The sequence below is a fragment of the Arachis ipaensis genome, chromosome B09 (genome assembly GCF_000816755.2).
Source record: "Arachis ipaensis cultivar K30076 chromosome B09, Araip1.1, whole genome shotgun sequence".
In the NCBI taxonomy this organism is placed as follows: domain Eukaryota; kingdom Viridiplantae; phylum Streptophyta; class Magnoliopsida; order Fabales; family Fabaceae; genus Arachis; species Arachis ipaensis.
This window is the reverse complement of record NC_029793.2, coordinates 135,653,355-135,663,809: the sequence shown is the minus strand read 5'-3', so window position 1 is coordinate 135,663,809 and position 10,455 is coordinate 135,653,355. Positions and strand designations below refer to the sequence as shown.

At 37.1% G+C, this 10,455-nt stretch overlaps 1 long non-coding RNA gene across 1 annotated transcript in view; it reads right to left on the bottom strand.

Annotated features, from left to right (window-relative positions):
- The window catches only part of LOC110266282, a 13,176-nt gene extending 10,669 nt beyond the window's left edge, over positions 1-2,507 (bottom strand). The window contains exons 1-2 of the long non-coding RNA XR_002353508.1: positions 2,395-2,507; positions 1,341-1,489 (exon numbers count right to left, since the gene is read on the bottom strand). This is a non-coding gene — a long non-coding RNA (uncharacterized LOC110266282). The remainder of the gene's footprint in view (positions 1-1,340; positions 1,490-2,394) is intronic.

The following is a 10,455-nucleotide window of genomic DNA, read 5'->3' as shown; positions in this document are numbered from 1 at the left end:
ATTTCAAATCTTTAAAGAATCAACTTCCAAACATTACATTTCACAAAGCCACACAACAATTCAGCCAAACAATCATTCATAAGCTTTCGAGACAATCAAATAATACATAAGGCCGATATAATCACCAAATACACATTTTCTCACATTAGTATCCATATGTAATAATTTCAATACATAAAGTATAGTTTTGGAAAGCGCCCCTACCTCAAAACGCAATTCCGTAACCCAAATGCCTCACCAAGTCCTTTCCGCCTCAACCCGGACTGACGGCAACCAAAACCTCAGCTCCCAGCCACTTTCGCAATAACCATCGCAACACTATTCGCAACATATAATAACCAGGACTCAACCCCACGTTATCAAAACTCATATTCCTTAACCGAACACAACAGAATACTAACGCGTGCTTTCCGAAACATAAATACTTACCGAAACTAAGAAAGGACGGCTGAACCGAAACAGCGGCGTTCTCCGGCTGGCTCGGCAACAGCCCGACAGCCACCTCAAGCGGCAGCGGCGACAAATTCTGATCACGACATCTGAAACCAACACGCAGCGACTATAGTATTCCCGGAATTCAAAAAGGACAGAAACCACAATTAAAACCCTTACCGGCAACCTTTTCCGGCCACAGCAGTAGGGTCTCAAGCGGCAGAAGCTCAGCCCAGAGCTCCGGCGGAGATCCTGGAAGTCACAGGACCATCCCCAGCGGCCAGAATCACAGAGATGCAGCTCCCTTATCCGGTAGCGACACCGGCGGCGACCTGAGCCCTTTTCTGATGGCGGCAGCGACAACCGGCGTCCTCAGTGACGATGGAGGCACGGCGGCGGCGCTCCTCCTCCGACACGGCTTGACAGCGACCCTGTGAAAGCTGGCCGCGGCGGGTCTGGCAGCACAGGCGGAGATTGGACGGAGCGGTTCCCTCCATCGCAGCCTTCTCTTTCTCACCTCTATTCGCAGTTCATGGTGGTGGCAGAAGCTTCATCCATGGCGACGCTGCAGCACCGGCGATAGATCGGCAGCAAGGTGCAGCTCTACGGGGCGGCGACGCATGCGACAACGGCGGCGGTGAGGCAGCAGACGCGACCGGCTGGGTGACGGCGCGGTGAAGCTCCCTTCCTCCTCCTCTCTTCAATCGCGTTGCTCCCTCTCTCTATGGTGATAACGCGTGTGGCAGATCCAAGGCAGTCCGGCGGCAAGGCGCGGCTCATGGCGCCGTGGACGGGACGACCATGGCGGCGCGGATTGGTAGCAGCATCAACGCGGCCTCCTTTCTCTTCTAAAGGAAACATGAGAGAGAGAGAGAGAGAGAGAGAGAGAGAGAGAGAGAGAGAGAGACTATTAAAATGGGCGCTGCTAGCAAGCCTGCTACTTCCATCAGAAGAGAAGACCCCATTAATCAAAGAATCAGCTCAAAATCATGATTCTTGGTGGATGAGTAAACCAATTGACATGTGATGTTTAATATCATAGAGGAGAAACACCTTCCTACATAATTAGAAAAAGAAGTTAGAAAACATACTAATATAGGTTTAATTAGTGTTAATGATGAATTCTTACAAACTAATAAGCATAAAATTGATTTTGAAAACACATGATTAACTAACAATTAGAAGATAAAAGCATCAAAGATTGTAAACACATAATAATCAAAACCCACCATTTGTTGCAAGGGATCCATATCCACAGGAAATAAAATTTAAAGAGAAGAAAATACCTACTCATTAACATAACGTTAGAATCTACTAATTTTAAAACATCTGCACTAAAAAAGCTTTCTCCTTCATTTCGTTTACAGTGCATATCAAAGTTATAGTTATATGAAAGTGATCAAGCTTAACTTAAACCGGGATGGCATTAATTCAAACTCTCATCCATGTACATCAGAAACCCAAAAAGCACACAGTTATATCTATGAGACACCTAATGAAACACTAAGAGATAGAGAAGAGGAAACCACAACGAAACTCAAGAATATAATATTATGCACAATTTCACTTAACTCTTATAAAATATCCCACTTATAACCGAAATGAGACGAAACAGAACAGACAAAAAGCCCCCAATTACTACCTCCTTCCCCCAACTTACCCCTCAACTAACCTCATCCCGAAAACCTAAAATCACTCGTAAATCTCAAATTTACCCCCAAAATGCAGAAGATCGAAAACGCGGCACAATTCCACCTAAAAATCAGTATCCAAATTCACCATACTATACACAAACGATTGCACAAGCTGCCAAAATCGAGCCCAACGCAGAATGTGAGAAAATCAACCATAGATTTGCAAAGAAAATAAAAAACTAGACATAAAAGAAGGGGGATAATAAAAGATTCCTAGAGAGAGAAAGGCTAGGCTTTTGATACAGAGAGAGAAAGAGCATGAACTCACAGTGACATTGAGGTAGTTCCATTGAAGCTCGAGACTAATCCCCCCGGCCGAAGAGTGTCGAGGAGCCAAAGCGTTAGGGTTTCAAAAAGGGAAATATGTTAAACAAAAAGAAAAAAAGGGAATATGCATCTAATATTACTTTATGCATCTGTAAAGAACAAAAAAAAATATAACAAAATGCATACATATTAAAAAAATAATGAGTCAAATATATGTTAAACAAAATAGAGATAGAATAAAAAAAATTAAAAATTAAAAGAAAGAAGAAGAAGAAAGAGAAAAAAGATTTATAAAAAAAATTTAAAAAAAAGTATGAGAAAGAGTAAACTGTAAATTTAGTAATATACATCCCATGAATTTTTTTTAATAAATTCAAAAATCATTTAACCTTTTTAACTTGGTCAAATTTAAAAAGTGTGAAAAGATTATATATGAGCATGTAATCCATTAATGTGAGTATGAAAAGATTATATGTGACCGAAAAAATTTGCATAATGGAATAGAAAGAAATTGTTCACATATAAACTTTTCATATTTTTTAAATTTGACCAAATTATAAAAGTTAAATGATTTTTTAATTTATGAAAAAAATTAATGGAATGTATATTACTAAATTTACAATTTAATGTTTCAATTTTTTTTTTATTTTTTTATAAATCTTTTTTCTCTTTTTCCTTCTTCTTCTTTCTTTTAATTTTTTTTATTCTGTCTCTATTTTGTTTAACATATATTTGACTCATTATTTTTCTAATATGTATGCATATATATATATTCGTTCTTTATAAATGCATAAAGTAATATTTTTTTCACTAATTATTTATAAATGTATTAAGAGGAAATATATTTTTTCCCATAAAAAAGGAAGAAAGAAATCATATATACATCCCATGAATTTTTTTTAATAAATTCAAAAATCATTTAACCTTTTTAATTTGGTCAAATTTGAAAAGTGTGAAAAGATTATATATGAGCACGTAATCCATTAATGTGAGTATGAAAAGATTATATGTGACCGAAAAAATTTGCATAATGGAATAGAAAGAAATTGTTCACATATAAACTTTTCACATTTTTTAAATTTGACCAAATTATAAAAGTTAAATGATTTTTTAATTTATGAAAAAAATTAATGAGATATATATTACTAAATTTACAATTTAATGTTTCAAATCTTTTTTTTAATTTTTTTTATAAATCTTTTTTCTCTTTTTCCTTCTTCTTCTTTCTTTTAATTTTTTTTATTCTGTCTCTATTTTGTTTAACATATATTTGACTCATTATTTTTCTAATATGTATGCATATATATATATTCGTTCTTTATAAATGCATAAAGTAATATTTTTTTCACTAATTATTTATAAATGTATTAAGAGGAAATATATTTTTTCCGATAAAAAAGGGAAGAAAGAAATCATAAAAAGAATATGTCACAATAACAAGAACACAACACACACACATTATGTAAGAGTGATACTTATTTAGAATGTTTTATTTTTCATTCTATTAACAGAAAAAAAAAAGAATTTCTTTGTATAAAAAAAGGGAAGTAGAAATAAGTACAAATTATAACACAATTGAAAAGAAATACAGTTTTTCAATGATTTTGGGGTTCATTATTTATATTTTTGCATACATTTAAATAACTTGTAAGTAGAAAAAAATATATCATACATATTGATGACAAATCATCTTAGCCTAGTTTCACTAGTCTTTTTCTTTTGTTTTCAATTGATTTTATGCACTTTCTTGAGCCATAAGTAAGCCAATTGGGTAGAATTTCATATTTCCTTTGATTCAATCAACCATGGATAAATTAATGCATTTTTATGAGATTTTGTGCTATAATTGTTATATATTATGAAAGAATAACAATCTCATGATTTTGAGCATAGCTTTGATGTGCTTGGTTGATTGATGATAGGTGAAAAGAGCTTTGAAGAAGGTTGAAGAAAGAAGAAATGGCAAGGAGCAAGAGAGAACAAAAAGCTTGAGCAAAAGCTTGCCTCAAACTTTAGCTCAAACTTTTGGAAAAGTTGAATTCACCCTGGATGGAGCAAAAGCTTGCGCCAACGTTTGACCTCAAGCTTTTAGGCAAATAACTTTTACTCAAGCTTTTCTGGTTCATGGTCCGGTTCACAAGTGGGTTTCTCTCCAACTCCAAAAGTAATCAACCGAGGCTTTTGTCAACCCAATTCCATCAAGAGCAAAGGCCCAATTCAAGGCTTGAAGATCATTTGAAGAGAGTGTATAAATAGCTTAGAATTTAAGTTTTTAAGAGAGCTTTTCCTTTTTAGTTTTACTAAGTGATTTTCGGGAGCTTTCCGTTTTAGTTTTTACTAAGTGATTTTGGGAGAGCTTATGGTTAGAAGTTATTTGGAGATTCTGAGTCTTGGGGAAGGAGAATTGAATTCTCTTCCTTTTAGTTTTCTTATTTTCAGTTTCATTTACACTCGTCTTGAATCTTGGGTGTTAGAGAATTGAAGGAATTCTGTTTCAATCTCACCCTGAGATCTCTCTGTTTCATTTACTGCAATTTTTGAGAAATCTATATTTGCATTCCTTTCTTCTACTGCTTGATCTTTACTTTTCTTGCAATTGAATTCTGAATTTGGATCTAGAAAGGCATTGAGATCTAGACTTGGTTATCTAGTCTCTTGGGTCCTGAGATCTGGAGTTTTCATTTTAATTTCTCTGTTGAATGCGTCTCCAAGTTCATTTACATTTCCAGTTGAGATCCGTTTCATTTTAATTCCTTTTATACTTTTCTGTTTATCGTAATTTACTTTTCCTTGTCTGATTTCTACAAATCCAATTCCCAATTCCCGTTATAATTCAAGCCATTTACATTTCTTGCACTTTAAGATTCTGCAATTTACATTTCTTGCGTTCTAAGTTTCTGCCATTTAATTTCTTGTTCTTTAAGATTCAGCACTTTTATTTTCTGTTCTCTTTACTTTACTGCAATTATCCCTCTCCCTTTAATTTTCATGCAATTTAAATTTCAGTTAATTACAAATCACTCAACCAAATCTTGATTCGCTTGACTAAATCAACCACTAAACTAAAATTGCTCAATCCTTCAATCCCTGTGGGATCGACCTCACTCCCGTGAGTTTTATTACTTGATGCGACCCGGTACACTTGTCGGTTAGATTTGTGTGTTTGGAATTCGTTTTTCCACAAAAACACACATCAAGTTTTTGGCGCTGTTGCTGGGGATTGAAATAGATTGACAATGATTAAGTGAAGTGGAGATCTAGATTAAGCACTTTTTCTTTTTCTTTTTACTAAGCATACTAACTGTTTGAATTTTTGCTTAAGTTAACACTAACTTCACTCTAGCAATAGAGTGCTTAATTTTGGTTCCTGGTTCTGTGTTTATATCAGGAGGAAGAAGCGATGAATCCATACCTTTTGATCCTGAAACACTTTGGAGGTTGAGAAGAGAACCAAGAAATGGAGGAAAATCCAACAAATCCACAAGTGGGAGTGGCCAACGACAATGGTCAGCCCCAAAGGAGAGTATTGGCCTCATATACATTTGCTAATCCAAGGCATTGTGGGAGTAGCATCCTTACCCCAAATGTCGATGCAAATAACTTTGAATTGAAGCCCCAACTCATCACCTTGGTGCAGAACAACTGTTCTTATGGAGGAGGCCCCTTGGAAGATCCAAACCAGCACCTATCCACCTTCCTGAGGATATGTAACACAGTGAAGACCAATGGTGTGCATCCTGACAGTTACAAATTGCTGCTATTTCCATTTTCCCTCAGAGACAAAGCCACTCAATGGTTGAAATCCTTCCCAAGAGACAGCATCAACAATTGGGATGATCTAGTAACCAAGTTCCTTGCCAAGTTCTACCCACCTCAAAGAGTTATTAGATTGAAGACTGAAGTGCAAACATTCACTCAAATGGATGCTGAACCCCCTCCAAAATTTCTATGAAGGACTGACAATGAAAGCTCAAGAGGCACCAGCAGGAGCAGCAGGAGGCTCAATGCAACTCATGAAGACAGCTGAAGAGGCCCAAAACCTCATTGATATGGTGGCAAACAATCAATATTTCTTTGTTCATCAGAGACAACGCCAGCCATCACAAAGGAAAGGAGTGCTAGAATTGGAAGGAGTGGACACCATCCTAGTTCAAAACAAAATGATGCAGCAGCAAATTCAACAATTTGAGCAAATGACCAAGAGGATTGATAGTCTCCAAGTTGCAGCAGTCAACACAAGCCAATCATCAACCAAATGGGGGCAAAATGAAGAAAACCAAGAAGATCAGCAGCAGGAACAACCTCAATATGTGCACAACCAAAGCTCCGGCCAAAATGAAGTCTATGGTAACACCTACAATCCATCCTGGAAGAACCATCCAAACATAAGATGGGGAGATAACCACACTCAAAACCAGCAACCATGGCAACGAAATTCAAACCAAAACAACTCAAGAAACAACCAAAACCATAACCAGCAAAACACTAACCCCAATCCATATAGAAAACCCCAAAACAACCACCCAAATTCTAGCTACTGTCCACCCAATAACCAAACCACTAACCAAAACACCTACCATCAACCTTCAACACCCCACAACCATCCACAAACATCACAAGACACTCAAAGCATCTCCAACTTGGAGATATTGATGGAAAAGATGATGAAGCACCAAGAGACAATGATGGAGAAACTCATGAAAAATCAAGAGATGGCAAGACAAGATCAAGAAGCAGCAAGAAAAGACCAAGAAGCAGCAAGAAAAGATCAAGCCACAACAAGCAAAAACTAAGAAGCTTCAATCAGAAATCTTGAGAGGCATATGGAGCAAATGGCTAAACAAATTGTAGAGATGGGTGAGAAGCAATCAAATGCATCCCCTAGTGCCACTCAAGACCACCCAGGGGACAAAGGAAAAGCTACAAAGTGGGAGGAGTGCAAAGCAATCATAGTGGGAAGTGAGAAGGAAGCCATCAATCAGGAAGAATACAACAGACAAGTTCCACAAGAAGAGAAAGAAGAGAGAAGTGAAGAGGAGAGAAAGACTAAGAATGCAAAAAGCTCAAAGAGAGACAAAGAAATCCTTGAAACACAGCTACAAGAGAAGAAGGAAGGGGTGAAGCCATATATCCCCAAACTTCCATACCCTCAGAGGTTCAAAAAAGAGAATGAAGATAAGCAATACTCAAAGTTCCTGGACATATTCAAGACACTCAGCATCAATATTCCTTTCTTAGAAGCACTTGAACAGATGCCATTGTATGCCAAATTTATGAAGGAAATGCTGACAAAGAAAAAGTCTCTAAAAGAAGGACAAATTGTTGAGATGACAATGGAATGTAGTGCTATTCTCCAAAGAGAGTTGCCAGAGAAGAAAGATGATCCTGGGAGTTTTTATATACCTTGCACCATAGGAAACATAACAATTGAGAAGTCATTCTGTGATCTTGGTGCAAGCATAAATTTGATGCCTTTGTTTCTAATGAGGAAACTCCAAATTGTCGAGCTGAAATCCACACGAATACTTCTTCAAATGGCTGATAAATCCATTCAGCAAGCACTTGGAGTTGTAGAGAATGTGCTGGTAAAAGTGGGAAAATTTCTTCTCCCAGCTGACTTTGTCATCCTGGATATGGAGGAGGACCCTAACACTCCCATCATTCTGGGGAGGCCCTTCCTAGCTACGGGCAGAGCATTGATAGATGTTGAAAAGGGGGAATTGTTGCTAAGAGTGCATGATGAGCACCTAGCATTCTATGTTTTTAAAACCTTGCATGAGCCCATTCAAGAAAAAGATTATATGAAGGATAAGGCCAGAGATCAAAGTTTGAAGGAGGTAGTCAATGAGTTAGCTCCAAGACTTCTAAATCCATGCTTGAAAGCAGTAGAGATGGTGCAACAAACCAAAGAAATCGAGGAGGAACTAGATCCAAAACCTCCAGATGAGAAATTCAATATCTCAGATAAGGAACCACCAAGGCAGGGAGTATCTTTTGAGAAATAAAAGAAGAAGAGGCCAAAAGGGTGGAGAAACAAGAAGATCCCTACTGAAGGCTTTTCACCAGGGGATAAAGTAGTGTTAAACACCCAACCAATGAAGGTGTCTCCACAATCATCTGAATACTACACTGTGAACCAGGTCCTTTCACTTGAACACCTAGAGATCATCAAAAAGGAGACTGGAAGGAAGTTCACAGTAAGAGGAGAAAAGCTGAGACACTATGATTTTCAACCCCCATGATCTAAGGGGATCGATGTCAAGCTAGTGACATTAAAAGAGCGCTTGTTGGGAGGCAACCCAACCGGAGGTAACCATCATTTCATATCTATTTCAATAAAAATGTTAATTAGTTTATTCCATATTGTAAGAAGCTAAGTTTGGTGTTGCACACCAAAACAATCTAAGGGAGAATGAAGGATTCTAAGTTTGGTGTTCCACCAAAAATTTCATCATAAAACGCATTCTCACTTTCTGCATAATGCTAGCTTCAAGCATTTAGATAAACTAGTTAACTATTCTGCTGTTTCCTAAGTTTTCAGCTTTAACTGCTTTTGAAAAAAAAAGAAAAAGAGTTTTACACATGGTTAATCTGATGCACAAGGACCATTGGCAAGGTACTAAGTTTGGTGTTCCCACACCAAAGTAAGTTCAAAAGCCCACAAATAAATCATGCATGCTAACCATTTTTCAAGTGCTTGGGAAACAAGCAACTTTCAATATCACTGCAGAGTACCATACAAACTTTTGGGAAGATTTAGCATCATCAATCAAAGAGATGAAAGAGGAATGTGAAGACCAGCAATGATGATGATGAGGAGGAGGACATCAAGTAAATTCCAAAAGGTTGTATTGCTCATTGACCATTTTATATCAGATACTGCTATGATTGAAAGTGATATAATACCCCTGCCTGTCTACATAGTATAGTTTTCTGCAATTCAATAATTAAGATTGCTTGATTATTCACAACACTACACTTTTCAAACTTGCGGGCACCACATGATAGTTCTTTGAAAAGAAGGATTGAGGAATTAAACAATTTTGAGGCAAGCAAAAGATTAGGAGAAGTGGTGGTTCTGGTTGTGTGATTATGCATTGAGGTTGCATGCTTATGAAAACTTGCATGGGAGTTCATAGGCAGAACATAGAATTCAAAGAAGTATTATGGAGATTTTCGAACACTTATTGATCCAAGAAGCAGCAAACAAAAGAAAATAAAGAAGATATAAAAACAAAAAGAACGTGGCCCAAGGCTCTGAGCATCAATTACTAGGCAGAAAAGAAGAAAGAAACAAGAACTCAAAGAGTTGTTATCCTAGTAAATGCTTGTGGTCGAATTGTGTCAAAGAGAGAGGCTTGAGTAAGTAAATCCTTAGGGGTGCTTTAACACCTAATACCTTAAAACCAACTGGTTTAGGAGTATTGATTGAAAGCTTATCTAAAAAGCCGCTTTGAGACATGACACTTAGAGTCAAGGCCAAAGCACAGCAACTCTAAGCTGCTTCAAGGTGATTACCTATAGAGAGATCTCCATGATATCATTTGGATGAAAGTCCTAGGACCTAAGACTTCTAATATGTAAGGACTAGTAAGCACAGAAGCCCTTGCATGAGCATATAATTTAGAGTTCACCCCACTGTCACTTAACCACTTCACTCACAGGAAATTACAAGTTATTCTTCAATCTATCCTGATGGAAAGAACTTTTGAGCATAATTATCTTCTTGCTTGGGGACAAGCAAGTTTTAAGTTTGGTGTTGTGATGACAAGTCATCTTAGCCTAGTTCACTAGTCTTTTTCTTTTGTTTTCAATTGATTTAGGCACTTTCTTGAGCCATAAGCAAGCCAATTGGGTAGATTTCCATGTTTCCTTTGATTCAATCAACCATGTATGATGTCATGCACTTTCATGAGATTTTATGCTATAATTGTCATATATTATGAAAGCAACACAATCTCATGATTTGGGGCATAGCTTTGATTGTTTTGATTGATTGATGATAGGTGGAAAGAGTTTTGAAGAAGGTTGAAGGAAGAAGGAATGGCTAAGAGCAAGAGAG